This window comes from Triturus cristatus, chromosome 4_2 (assembly GCF_964204655.1).
Source record: "Triturus cristatus chromosome 4_2, aTriCri1.1, whole genome shotgun sequence".
In the NCBI taxonomy this organism is placed as follows: domain Eukaryota; kingdom Metazoa; phylum Chordata; class Amphibia; order Caudata; family Salamandridae; genus Triturus; species Triturus cristatus.
Window position 1 is genome coordinate 803,319,058 of NC_140586.1, and position 15,426 is coordinate 803,334,483.

Consider the following 15,426-nt stretch of genomic DNA (forward strand, 5'->3'; position numbering starts at 1 on the left):
ACACTGATGCTGGTCGGATAAGGGGTTCTGGGTTCTGAGGTGAGTTTTTGGTACACCACAATTCACTGAGGTCCTGGTTTCCTGCGCATAGTTCTGTGCATAAGCAGAATCCCTGCAACAGACCGTCGTCCTTTTCCGCAAGATGTGGGAGAAATGGAACAAGGCCGCTGGAGTTAGGACACTACAGCTCCCGGCAGCCTGTGCAAACAAAGACGCGCGCACACAGAAAGTGACGCGGCGTTGAGTTCCGGTCGGCTACGTAAGCCGGAGAGGAATGTCCCGAAGATTATCCTGGATCCGCAAGGAGAGACACGTTAGGGGAAACAAGCTGACGAGTATCCCGGGTGGGGTAAGGGTGTCGGTGACACCACCAAGAGTCATTTCCTGTTTTCTAGCGTTCTCTCGCTAGTGGCCTCTACGGTAGCGGGGACGTAACTTTGATTTCCCCACAACATTTGGCTAAATGTGTTTTCTTTGGAGTGCTTTCCGAGCTGGCTCATTTCCGGTGTGTAACGCACACGTGTGGGCTGGTAACAGTACCAGGTGGTAAAGTGTTTGTCCAGTAGATTGACTATTGCTCCAGGACTGTTACTGATTTTCATTTACGCTACAAATGCAATACAAGCTGCTTCATATGATGTTATGAAACTCATGTATTTATAAGTGTGTGTTTGTCTCGTCTCCTAGCAGGGGTTTTTAGAGTGGTAGCTGAAGTAAAGCATAAAACCTTCTTCCCTTGTAAAGTCTACGCACACACCCTTTCGGGTGGGTAAAAGATATACTTCCAAAAGCAGAGTCTATGCTACAGAACTGTGGTGATCTCGTGTTTACATATTTGTTCGTTTATCCACAGTTCTCCAGTCTGAGTATTGCGTAAGGTCTTCTACAACGTAGAAAACTAGGTAGCCAAGAGAAGGCCTTGATGAATACCTAATCTCCCTTCTTCTTGTAGCTGCCAGAACTGGTTCTTTTACTTTACAGGTAGACCTGATTAATTAAGGCGGAACAAAGCATGGCATGAGGTGTATTAATGCTCTCGTACAGTATGTCCTAACAAAACCTTTTCTTTTCTCAGGTCTCCCTCCCCGCTGTTCCCTTCTTTTCCTTCCCCCGATTGACCCACTTAATCTTCTGTGCCTTCACGGCAATTCGGAATTGAGGTTGTCAATAGGTGGACCCCATTGAGCAAGGAACTGATCCTGAGAGGCCTCCGAGGGACCGTGACACCACCATTGTGCTGTTACTTAGGATATATGCTTGCATATGAGTACTGTTATATTTTGTGCTCCTACCTTGCGCTACCTGCCCTAGTGCGTCGATGAATCTGCCACAATCCTTGTAGGCTCATCTAACTCCGCCATTACCTCTAGGTGAGTGTCATCAGGGAGCCTGTATTGCTGTAGAGCTGGGCACCATCCTTCTCAGGAGGTGAACAGGATTCAGCTGGGCTGGAATTCCAGCACTTGGCGGCCTCAACAGTGTCAGCGAAAAGCTCCTCTGTCTAACAAAGGGTTGGGTTGTTTATATAATAAACTTCACTCGTGTAATCACGCTGTAGCCCCAGTCAGGCCACTATTGTTGATTCTTTCATGATAGCTCTGTTGCAGAGCGGACAATAGGAAACAACAGCATTTTGTACAGTGAACTTAGCCCTTGTACAGAATGTTCAAGGCACTCAATAAAATTCCAAGGAAGAAGAGAAAATGTAAGCAAAGCCATTTCACAGAATATTATCCTGCACAGACACGTACATACGCACGCAAAGGTGTACCAAATGTCAGCATTTAAGCAAAGATGGCAACTTTAAAATGTGAGAATGGAATATGGTAGTGTACCAACTCTGGCCTAATTTGACCACATGACAGAATAATACCAATGTTGCTCGATCCACGGTGTCAACCCATTTCCAGGGCTTCCACAATAGTGCAAATCTTCGCTAAGCACTATGGGGGATTTGATGCAAGGCAAACACCGCCCTGGTTCGAGTGTGAATTCCCAATCATTGTGGACCTCTCTGTCCAGTTCTTTTCAGCTTCAGACAGTGCGGAGCTGATGGACATACCAACACAGAAATGGAGATATAGCAAGCAATATTCACAAGCCCACCAGCAAAACCCCGGCCCAAATGGCATCCTCTTAGAATCTTTCAAGAAATTCTTGCTATTGTTGCCACAATTCATGGCATATTACGAGGAAGCACGGGACAAAGGGGATTTCCCTTATGATCTAGGAGGGGAACCGTTACAGTCATTTGCAATTCAGGAGACCCAGCAGACTAATGTACATCCTATAGGCCTTTCCAATGAACAAACATGGGAAAGTCCCAGGTAGGTTTAAATTAAAGGAACTCTACCCTGGGACTACATTTTTCAAGGCCTCTTCTGAAAGAACTGGTAAGCAGCTGCTTTCAGTGTTGTATCCCAAAATCAACTCTCATCTGCCACCTCCTCATATGACTGATCTGTTAGGCTTCAAACATCCAACATTACATGCATAATATCACACAATGACTCAGCTCAGTCTTTTCCTAAAGCATGCTCTTTTTGTGCTCAGACACATACAGTCATCATGAAAGAACGTTTATACACCATGCATGTATACATGCTGTGAAAATACCTAAACCAAGAAAACAATTAGGCACAGTCCATCTTCCCTCATTGTTCTTTCTGCTAAGTACTCTCCTTGCAGGAACAACCTATATATATTTTCCCACAGGCACTATACTTCACCTGGGGTTGCTTGAAAAATAAGGAATATATTTATCATGGTTTTGCATTTCTCTTGTACCATGCAAAGGGGGGCAAGAGCGACGCAAGACCAAGAATGGCCAAGCCACTCAAGGCCACCTGGCATGACCCTGCGTGACTTGCTAAATGTGGAGTAACACAAGGCCGGGTAGGTCACAGTCTTGCGTAACTCTGCACCAGAGAGGCGTTCCATGGGTGCGGCATGTGTGTTCCCACACATCCACCGATAGATTTGGCTGCATTCCCAGCTTTACCATTAGTAGTAGACCTGGGAATGTGTAAAAATACGACACGTCCCCAGAGGACGTATAATGTGGAAAAATATGCTTATTCCTCCTAGTATCTTCCTCTTTCTAATTGTGCTGCATTCTGCAGCACACACAGAAATAGGAAAAAGCCTCAGAGGATTGTTTTTGTGCAGAGAGGTGTCCCTTCCTGCTCCAAAACAATCCTGCCTACAACGCAGGCACCTTTGCACCATGATGGCGCTAGGCAGCAGTTTGTGCACCAGCGCAGGCAGAGTGCAGGAATGTACTGTATAATGTTAAATACCTGCTCTCTCCCTTTCACTCAGTGCAGCACAGCAAGGTGGCTTGCTACATTTCGTTGCATGAATATTTGATAAATATGCCCCTCAATGTGAAAGTATACAAAACATTTATCTGTCAAACAAGGTATGACGAGACTATGTGTAAATTGAAATGTGTAAATGATGAATTTTATGCCAAAGAATTATTTATCAATTCATTAGATATAATTTGTTTTAACGTACGCCTTATTAATTTACACTGTTTTAAAATTGCTTCGCACTATTGACGTGTTGAATTTTATACTGTTTTTCTGTGGTAGCCACGCATTAGATGAATTGTTGTACATTTTAAGTTGTTGCATGAGATGTTTACTCCTTCATATCTTTTTATTATTCTAAGCTTATACAACAACAATTTAATTAATGAAGATACCAGACATAAAACAGACTCATTTGATTTCACATTTCTATGGTACATTTCATATTTTCTCTTAAGTCATCTTCATAAATGAAAGTCATCCTGCACATTTTTGAATTTCTGCTATTCAAGTTCATCATGAAAAGGTTGAATATGTTTACAGCATGATTGATGTGCAATAATGTCTTTGAACACTAGCAAATCTCTGGCAGTAAGTTTAGTAAGTTTATAGATTTATATAGCTTGGCTTGTCACCTGTGAGGGGATCCAGATGCTGGCAATGGGCATGATGAGATTAAGTGATGTGCCCAGAATCATAGGATGTTTCACCAATTCCAAGACTCGAATCCGGATCCCCGGATCCCCAGCTCCGGAGTCCACAGCTCTGGACATTGCACCACATCTCCCTCCGTGATTGTGGCAGCAATGATTTGTTCGACCGATAAGGCAGCAGGGGTACCTGATTTCATGATGAAGTTAACATAAGCATTAGCCCCTTTAGAAGTAGTGTCATGACACTGTATGGGTACACGTGTGAAGTAGCACAGTTTTGATCCTTCCCTGGATGATGCACAATCATATAATCATACTCTTGCAATTTCAACCCCCACCTCTCAACGCGAGGGGACATTTTGACTTTAGGATTGTCAAAAATAGTGAGCAAGGCTTTGTGGTTGGTGACAACTTTGAAATGCTTTCCATACAGGAACACATGAAAATGCTCACAAGCCCACACCACAGCAAAGCTTTCTTTTTCAGGTTGTGAATAATCATGTTCAGTCAATGACAAATTTTTGCTAGCATAAGCCACAATGCATCTTGGGGCATTGGGATGTTCAGTGTGCTGGACAAGGATGGCACCCAACCCCACTGGGTTGGCATCAACAATAAACTCAGTCTGAACTTTCGGATAAAAGTATACCATTTCAGTGGTGTTCTCAATTGCATGCTTGATTTCTTGAACCTTTGTTCACATTCACTTGACCAGCGAAATAGAACATTTCATTTTATTGAGTCTCTCAATGGAGTACTTACAGTGGCAAAATCACATATATAGCATGAACTGTACTGGCCATACCAAGAAAGGATCGCAGCATGAATACATCTTGTGGGGGAGAAGCGGATGACGAGGCTTACTTTATTCTGGATCTGGACTTTATTGTGGATCCGGAGTCATTCCCTCATCAGAAAAGATATGACCAAAGAACTTGAGATTGGTTTTATGAAACTCACATTCTGTTGCATTTAAAGTGATCAGCAAGTATATGACACACTTGTGTAAAAGTTGTATAATATTCCTTTCGTGTGGCTCCAAAAACTAGCATGTCACCGCTGTAATTGAAAGCATTTGTGGCTGGCTGTATTATGTGACGAATTACATCCTGAAAGAGTTCTGCAGCTGATGACGCTCCAAAACGTAGCCTTTTATATCTAAACAAACCAATATGAGTCGAAAGGGTAGTAATGTACCGGTAATTTTCTTCCAGTTCGAGTTGGTAATACCCTTTGTTCAAATCAAGGCGGGAAAAGACTTTAGCTCCATTCAGCTGTTTAATCATGTCAGTAATGTGTGGGCCTGGATGCCGTTCTCAATCGCCTTGCTCGCTTGGCATATATCAATGCAAATGCGCACGGCTCCTCCACTACCTTTCTTCAGCACTACCACTGTGGATGATACCCATGGCGTCGGACAAGTGATTCGCTCAATGATGTCACGCTTTAATAGTGTCTCAAGGTCTTTCTCATCCGCCTCTTGTAAATTAAATGCAATTTGCAGATATCGTTAAGCAACAGCACAAATCTTCTCATTTATGTGAAGTTGCACTTTCATGGTCTTAAGTCTTCCTAGTCCATGAAACAAGGAGGGAAACTGATTCACTATTGTATGGTATTGATATTGTAGTATATAGAAAACAGCCCCATGTCAGCAGCTGTACTGAAACTGAGTCAACATGCATTCGATGAAGTGCCTTGCAGGACATGAATTGGTGCTTGTACATTCACCTTTTTGTGCTTCACAGTTGATATGAATGAATTTTGACTTTGCAGTGGCATTGAAGCAGCGCACGTATACACTTTGGTTTTCGACTGGGTTAATTGGGACACTGGAGACAGTTCATTGAACTTTTCACAGGCATAATGTTTATCGACACGCCACTGTCTATCATAAAAGGTAAGGAGCACCCATTCACTTTCAGTGTGATTTTGGGACAGTGTCCAAATGAATTTTGCACTTTCACTTGTTGACCTTGCTTTGACTGGCATTCTGCCTTGCAAGAAGCTAATTTTACATGCGCACGTCGGCCAGCAGTCAACATTGACATCGCACACCCATCTTCCTCACTGTCGCTTGACAATGACAGTGATAATCCTTAAGACGAGGAATTTGACAACAATCAACGTTGTTCAGTTTCTACATGCCTCAGCTGATGTTGCCGCTTGGCCTTGTGGAAGTGGTTCGAACGTCTCTGGAACTTTGTGGCATCCATTTTGTTTTCTCGACTTGACACACTTGATCTTTCCTCCCTTTTGTTTTCTCGACGTGATGCACTTGATCTGTCCCTGGATTAGCAAACCATTACAAAATGGTTCTCTTTCCTGCAGCCTTTGTATATCTGTCCAATGGTGGGACATTTACCTTCATATGGAAAGGAAAATCCACATTGGCAACATAACTTCTTTTTCATTGGAGACATTACTTTATTGCCTTCTACGCTGTGTGTCGACTTACTTGTCACAGTCAGGGCTGATTCATTTTGGGCTATTCTGGCCTCCATGTAAGCTGCTTGTCTGTCAGCTCTTTCTTCCACCCTGGCAGCCACGAGTACTCTCTCCAAACTGAGTGTCTCTTTCAGCATTCGCCGTCTGAAGGAATCGTAGAGCCAACCATCTAATACTCTGAGACACATGGCCTCTTCAGCATTGAACTCGTTGAACTTTAAACGTTTGAAGAGTGAATCAAGTCTTTCTGCAAACTCTTCCATTGTTTCACCAGCTTTCTGCCTTTCTGAAAATGTATCTTTAATAGTCAAAATTTGACATTGGATTGAACTTGGTGTTTACCACCTCTTTGATTTGACGGTAGGCACTTCACCCCTGTGTGGTATTTTCTATATCACTTCTTTTACTCCTTCCCAAGTCAAATTCTTTAGATATTTAATGATCTTTTTGTCATTTGCTTCTTCCAGGGCATCAATGAAATCATCGAAGGATTCAATCCAGGCATTCCATCTGTCACCAATATTCTGCTTTTGGCTGTATAAAAAGGAGGCAGTGGTTTAGGAATGGGGCAGTATCATAACCTGTGGAACTTTCTGATGTATGAAGTGGAGCTCGCTCTGGCAGCGTCTGCGGTCCGCTTGTACCGACACCTTCATCATCAAACACTAGCCTCATTCTAACATTTGGGTCATCGTACCTGCTCTCTGGTTGTGAAGAGCTGTCTTCTTCTTTGGTCCTGAGTAGTGGCTTTGTTTCTTGCACGGTTTCTTCACCCTTCTCACCTCTTTACATTGTACCTGGTTTCTATTGCCTTTGATGTTTCTTTGCGTCAGAAATGATTCCCTGTTAGCGCTTTCTTGCACTAAGCTATCACTGCCTTTAGCGCTTCTTTGTACCTGGTTGTCGCTGCCTTTAGGGTTATTGTACTGTAGGAGTGACTTTGTGTTAGGGTATGGCGCAATATCTCTTGTCCTGACTTTACCAACACATTTCTAGCCGATGACAAACAACCTTACTGTAAGGCCTTCACTTTCTTCACAGGCTTTGCACTGGCTAGTGTGGCGCTTCGACGCCACATACACCAACCGCCGATTTCCACTTCGACTGAGGCACATATGGCATGCACGAGCAGTTTACTGGACCACAGCAAACTCTCTGGGAGAGCACTCTTGGTTCTTCAGGTCGCGGGGTTTATGTAATCCCCGATCTCATCGCCAGTTGTAGCGTCCTCCCCAGCCCGGAACATGTAAATAATCACGCCACACATGGAGCGTGGTATTACACGTCTTTATTCCTCAGCGTGTGATCATTGAAACATTCTACAACATGAATTCTATCCCCCGCACCCATGCACTCACATCACTGTTCTAGTGAGTCTGTCAGAAACCAAAAGGGTTACGTCATTTCTAACTTATAAGACACTACACTCATCACTCTTCATAATGGCTTCAAAACAATATATTGTAAAATCGCTTTACATTAAATAATGGTCGCTGGGGGTCTTAGGGACTCTAGCTCAAATACTTTAAAATTAATTAATTACTTACTGGTAAACTTAATTACCCCGATTAAGGTCCTCTTCGTCCAAGTCATTAAAATATGAAGCGATCCCATCCCCAGACAGGCCTTTCCACATGCAAGTCTTTTTTCTATTGTATTTAACAGTATAAAGACTCCTCTATGCCTCCTCTACAACAAGTTCAGACAAAAAAGGTGTAAAACCAGAAGGGAGAGAGGGACGGCTGATGGCTGGGACAAGGAGGAGTTTAATGGGGGTAATGAAGTTTTCTGGTAAGTAATGGATTCATTACCCCCTCATAGGACCTACTCGTTCCAGTTATTACAATATGAGGATTCACAAGCAGTAAAGAAAACCTGTTTTACACAGTATTCTAAAACAAGTGAGCATTTATTAACACACACTCACTTCAATGCTGCTTTCACAACACCAACGGCAAAGATATCAGAAGATGGATGCAAAATATCAAGACAATAGTGATGAGCAAACATGTTTTGAGACTGCCACGTGGTTGCCCTGCAGATTTCTTTCTTGGATGGACACCCCTGCTGCTTAAGCCCAAGAGGCAGAAACTGACCTAGAAGAACACCCTTGGAAATGTGCTGGAGTGTCTGCACCCAAGGATTTGTAAGCCTGACAAATGGCCTGCTGAACCCATCTGCTTAGTGGGAGGTGGCCACCTTCTTGCCCTTATTGATGCTTCCGAAGGAGATATGCAAGGAATTAACAAAGCAGAACTCCTTTGTACATTTTAAATAGACTGTCAAAGTCCTCTGAACATCCAGAGAGGAAGGAATATGAAGGATGTCACCTTCATGAAATACAGGAAGAATCAATTCCTAATGCATATTAAATCTGGAAGACACTTTAGAATCAAATGTTGTATCCACCGTAAAACAACTCTGTCAGGAAGAATTTGCAAATAGGGATAAGATATCATCAGTGTGCCTAACTCACGCAAATACTGGACTGATGTAAGGCTAAAAGAAAAACTTTCTTAGCTGATACCCACATCAAGTCTGCCTCCTTGAGGGATTCAAGGGCGGACAGTTGTAGACCCTGACAAACTGTAGGTAAGTCCCAGGATGGAACAATACCTGGGGGACCTGGTTTTTGCTGACCAAAACTCTTGAGCAAATGGATAACCAATGGAACAACCCCATCCTGGTCACCTCTAGAACCAGGACAAGCCTTAATTACCACTGGTTGGGAGGCCAAAGTACCTGAAGCTAGGTTCTTCAAAAACCCATGCCTTAAAAATTCAAGAATCTGAAAGGCATCTTCCCTAACTGGGTCTATACCTTTAGGAGAACACCACCTAACAAAAGATCACCAATTCTTTTGATAGGACGAAAGAGAAGACTATTTATGAGGGCGTTGAATTTCTGTTTACATATGGCTTGAACAACCTATTTCCTAAGTGCAAACAATTCAAGAATCAGGGTGTCAATTCCAGCTTTTGAAGCTGGCAATGCTGGAGCTGGGGTGGTGATGGAATGAACAGCAGTTTGATAAACCTGTCTCTGGACACCCTGAGTAAGAGAGAGAGAGCCAAAGGCTTTGAGGCCAAAAGCGGGCAATCACAATAATCAATATCTTCTCCTCCTGAATCTTCTGAAGCACCCGGGGGGGGGGGGGAGGTGCATCAGAGGTAATGCATACAGAAGAGTGGGGGGCAGAGAATAAAGAGAGCATCCAAGACCCATGCCTGGTGACAATTCACCTCTGAACAAAAGATCGGAAATGAGGACATTGTGGGGAAATGCAAAGAGATCTATCCACAGTATCCCAAACAGATTTGCTGAAATACCGAGCGAGAGAGGTGGTAAAGAACTGAGGAGGGCAGGTTGCAGCTCAATCTGTTCACATGAAAATTGAAGTCTCCTTGAATGTAAACTGCCAACATGGCAATTATATTGTCTTCTGCCCAAGAACGGATTTAATGTGTCAGCTTGTTGTGAAGAGTACCCAGTGTTCCCTGTTAGTGATTCAGACTATACTGTGCTACATGATTGTCTGTGCAGATCATCAGGTTCCCCCCTGTAACTGCAGCTGGAAATAATTCACAGCTTCTTAAACTGCTGCCAACTCCCTTCAATTGGCGAAATGACCTCTGTCCACTATTGACCATTATTCCTCCCCTTTCAAATCAACTAAGGTCAGTCTTCCACCCTCATACACATACATCCATTGTCAGCAATATCGGGCAGGTACCTGAAACAGGACCAATTTTTCTACATTGTGAGTGTGTTACCACCACGTCAGTTCTTGCATAAGTGTTTGGGGTATTAGGACATGTGAGTTGTAGTTGGCAGCGGACAGATTCCAATGGGCCAACAGATAATTGAGTAGCTTATTTCGGTGTAACCGAGTTCAAGGAACCACTGAAGTTGTTGAAGCTATAAGGCCCTGAACCTTTAACCAATATCTGTTTAGAGCTGATGACAGGGATAACAGGGTCCTCAAATTTGCTTGTAATGCCTCTATTCTGGGATGTGGCAGGAAGACGGACCCCTTCAGTGTTTTGAATATTGCTCCTATGAACTGCAGTCGTTGAACAGGGGTGAGATGAGACTTTGACCAATTCAGTTTGTACCCCAATTGTTGAAGTAGAGCAATTACTGCCTCCACTTCCACTTGCACCTGATGGAGAGAAGAAGCAAAAATTAGCCTACCAACAAGGTATTGACAGACTGTAATCTCTTGAAGCTGTAACACCCCCACCACCAGTGCTAATTCCTTAGCAAAGGTTTGTGGAGATGTCGACAGACTGAAATGCAGCACTGGGAATTGATAATCAACAGCGGAAATCTTTGACTGTCGGATGAATTGAAATGTGAAACTAGGCGTCTTCCAAATCCACAGTCACCAAAAAGTCCCCCTTATGTAGAAGGGGGACTGATGGACTGTTTAGTGATCATTCCAAATGGTTCAATTTCACAAATTTGTTCAATGCCTTCAGATCTAAAATGGGACAAAATGAACATTCCAGTTTGTGAACCAAGTAGAGAAGAGAATAAAACTAGATAGAGTTTTTAATATCGACCTACATTAATATCGAGTTTTAAATATCGTAGGGAAAGAATATTGACATCAAGAATATCGACGACCAGAATATCTACCTCAAGGTAAGAAATATCGTTTTTGTTAATATTGAAGTTAGTAATATCGATAGCAAAAATATCGATGTTAATAATATCGATGTTTATATTAGAGTTATGTATTTTAGTATGTATTTTATATGTCCATGTTCTATAATTTTTGGTAAGTATTATACTGTTTTTTTAAATATATGTATAACATTTTTAGATGTTAGTAATTTTTTTTAAGTAAATTATGCGTTTTAGTACCGTAGCGGGTTGTGGGTTCATAGGGAAATAGGGTAGGAAGTAATTTAATTATAGTAAATTAATTAATAACTTTTAGGAATTATTAATCCTTTTTAATTAAATTTTGCATTCTAGTTCTGTAGTGGGTTGTGGGTTTATAGGGGAATAGGGTGGGAAGTAATGCAATTGTAATTGAGTAATTATTAATTTTTATTTATTGGTATTGAAAATGAATTTATTGTGAATGAATTATTAATTGGTAATTAATTTTTAGTAATTGATTAATTGATAATTATATTAATTGTATCAATTTATTATTGGAGCGGGTTGTGGGTTTATAAGAAATAGGGTGGGAAGGAATTTATTTGTAATTAAGTAATAATTAATTTTTATTTATTGGCATTGATAATTAGTTTATTGTTAATTAATTATTAATTGGTAATTAATTCTTATTAATTGATTAATTGATAATTATATTAATTGAAACAATTTATTATTGGAGCGGGTTGTGGGTTTATAGGGGAATAGGGTGGGAAGTAATTTAATTGTAATTAATTATTAATTTTTATTTATTGGTATTGATAATTAGTTTATTGGTAATTAATTATTAATTGGTAATTAATTCTTATTACTTGATTAATTGATAATTATATTAATTTTATTCATTTATTTTTGGAGCGGGCTGTGGGTTTATAGGGGAATAGGGTGGGAAGTAATGTAATTGTAATTAAGTGATTATGAATTTTTTTTTTTTTTTTTTTTCTTTTTTTTAAAAAGTTTTTATTGAACAGTAAAAAGAATACAAGCATGGGCCTACAACCACCAGGGCCGGCCGCTAGAATCAAAAAGGGATCACACAGTGTTAAAGTCATTAACCGGCCCATGGGGCCCAGCCCATTACAGAAGCTCCGGTTACACATAAGGGAATCAGGATACATACATTTAACATAAATAACAATTAAAAAACAAAAGGCGAGGCGTAGTGACATGAAGTGGGCGTCAGACTACAGCAGGGGGACTTCACATTCGACCACCAGATGGCGGTCAAGGAGAAGGAGGACTAAGAGGTCAGGGGGGGTCACGGGTGAGCCAGGTCTACACTCGGATATTCCAAATACGCAAGGAACCATCACGGGTCAGGGGGACAAGGAAACCTCGGAAGTGTCCACCAGGGGGGGAGCACAGATATTCCCCCGATACTCATTCCATTGCCCCCAGATTCTGCCCCATGCCCCCGGTTTACCACGAGCCACATATACAGTCTTCTCCCTGAACATGCACCAGTCCATGTTCTCCATCCATACAGACACGGTCGGAGGCCGCTGGGAACCCCAAAGCTGCGCTATATCTCTCTTGGCAATCATGTTCCCCAGGGCCGCCCACCGAGTCCGGGCCGCGTTATAATCATTGGGCTCCCACACATTCAGAACACAGCGACGCACCTCCGGCAACAGAGCAACCCCGGTGACTCGTCCCATAACCTCATGCACCCGGCGCCAGTATTCCGCCACCTCGCGGCACTCCCATAGGATGTGGAGAAAGGTGGCACTAAGCCCACAGCCCCGCTTACAGAGCCCGTCGTCAGAAAATCCCATCGAAACCAAACGGGGACCCGTCACGTAAACCCGGTGGAGAATCTTAAGCTGGACCAGACGGAGACGGGCCGGGATGGCCACCTCCTTAGGGGACGACAGTGCGGACTGCCAGTCCTCGTCGTCCAACTCCACCCCATCTCCCGTCCATGCCTCCCGAAGACGCACCAAGAGGTCAGCCCGATTATTAATCAGCTTTTTATAAATTAGAGAGATAGTACTGTCGGGCACGTGACCATCGAGTATGCGGTCCTCGAGGGGCGAAGAAGCCGGGACCTTGGTCCCTTCCCCAAAGACAGAGAGCAGGGCATGCCGAACCTGGGCATAGCGGAAGAACTCCCTTTCAGTAAGCTCGTATTCGCTCTGGAGCGCCGCGAAGGTTTTAACCGCGCCCTTAACCCATAAGTCTCCCACTCTGCTAATACCGATCGTGTCCCAGTGCTCAAAGCCTTTCGTAGTCCAGAGGCTACCCAATCGGTCAGAGGCGAATAAAGGAGTAGCACACGTTAAACGCTCACTCCAGCCCATGGCTACATTAGCTGCCTTCCAGATCCTTACCGCGATCTTAGTAGGGCCCGTAAGGGTCCTTCCAGCCAAGCGGGAGTAAAGCGCCCTATTATAGTTACCGCCGGGAAGCAGAAATTTATCCATCTCATACGCCGGGTTCAAGCCGGGCGCATACGTGGCGTGGTTAATGGCCGATAGTTGGGAGGCCCAATAGTACCTTCTAATGTCGGGAAGCGCGATGCTCCCGTCGTACCAGGGGAGAGTAAGCTTTGTCAGAGCAATACGCGCCCGCCCGTCCCACACCAGTCTCCTCTGCAGGCTCTCCACCTCCCGAAAGTAGGCAACCGGAATGACATAGAAGGAGTTCTGAAGTGCATAAAGGAATCTGGGAAGGGACATCATTTTAAACAGAGCTGCACGACCAAGCGGGGACAAGGGCAGCCTACACCACCGAGCCGTATCCTCCCTCAAACGCCGAAGTGGAAGCAGGAGGTTCCGCTCATAGCGAACCGCCGGGTCCAACGAAACGTACACCCCCAGGTATTTAAAGCCGGACAGAGATAGTTGGATCGGAAGCCGAGGCGGCAAGAGAGGAGGGCCACCAGAGATAGGATACACGCAAGATTTAGACCAGTTAATCGTCAGACCCGAATTTCTCCCAAAGGAAGTAAGGACATCAAAGAGAACATTAAGCGACTGCCGCGGCGAGGTGAGATACAAAAGAATGTCATCCGCGTACAACGAGACCCGGTCCTCGAAGCCCGGGGCCCACCGGATCCCTCTGATCGAGGGCTCCCAGCGGAGCCAGGCAGCGAGCGGTTCCAAGGCGAGAGCAAAGAGCAGAGGGGACAACGGGCACCCCTGCCTCGTACCCCTACCGAGAGCGAAAGGCTGGGAAACCCGCCCATTGACGACCACCTGAGCCATTGGACCAGCGTAAAGAAGCTTCACCCAGCCAAGAAATCCCTCCCCAAAGCCGAATTTGGTCAAGACAGCCCAGAGGAATGGCCACTCGATGGTATCAAAGGCCATCGTGGCATCTAAAGAAACCAGTACGGCTGGTTCGGAGAGGTACTCCGCCCTAGCGAGGGCGCCGTGGAGACGCCGCAGGTTAAGAGCGGTATTACGATGAGGGATGAAGCCGCATTGATCCGGATGGATCAGATCACAGATAACGCTCAGCAAGCGAGTGGCGAGGACTTTAGCCAGTATCTTAGGCTCGGCGTTTAATAGAGAAATAGGCCTGTAGGAGGCACAGCGGTCTCGTGGCTTACCATCCTTGGGGATCACGACTATAGTAGCCAGACGCTGGTCGACGGGAAGGGAACCCGTCTCGAGGGAATCCTGGAACATACGACGGAGGAAAGGCGCGATTTTATCCGGGCGCAATTTATACAACTCAATAGGGAGGCCGTTGGGCCCATAGCCTTGCCAGAGCGCAGGGAGCGAATCGCAGTTGCAATCTCGTCAACCGACAAGGGGGCGTCCAGCTGTTCACGGTCCTCGACGGACAAGCTGGGCAGGGCAATATCCCGCAGCAGAAGGCGAGAGTCTTCCTCATCCCTATCAGTCACCGGAGAGTACACGGCCCGGAGGTGATCAGCAAAACACTCCACAATCTCACCAGGCTCAGTCACACACTCTCCATCCGAACCCCGAAGCTCCGGGACCACACGATTCACTCTCTCCTTCCTGTCCAGCCAAGCAATCAATTTACCCGCCTTGTCCCCGGAGTCATATAGTCTACCCTGCTGCTCCCTATACATAGTCTTGGCAGCGTCAGTAACAAGAGACCTGTATTCAAACTGCTTCAAGCTGAGGGCATGGAGCCCTTCCGGAGTGACACCCGCCTCCAAGGCCGACTCCAGCCCCGATATGTCAGTCTCCAGCTTCACCACTGCCTCATTCTTGAGCTTCTTAGCCACGACTATCTGGGAGAGGGCTTGTCCGTGGAGCACAGTTTTAAAAGCTTCCCACAGGGACATTGCGGACGACACCGACCCCTCGTTTTCAAGGAAATATTGGTCAATCGACTTGACCAGGCTATCGCGAGTCGTGGGGTCT

At 44.5% G+C, this 15,426-nt stretch overlaps 1 long non-coding RNA gene across 1 annotated transcript in view; it reads left to right on the plus strand.

Moving 5' to 3' along the window:
• The window catches only part of LOC146835087 (uncharacterized), a 137,922-nt gene that overhangs the window by 30,758 nt on the left and 91,738 nt on the right, over positions 1-15,426 (plus strand). The window contains exon 2 of the long non-coding RNA XR_014960377.1: positions 11,012-11,062. This is a non-coding gene — a long non-coding RNA (uncharacterized LOC146835087). The remainder of the gene's footprint in view (positions 1-11,011; positions 11,063-15,426) is intronic.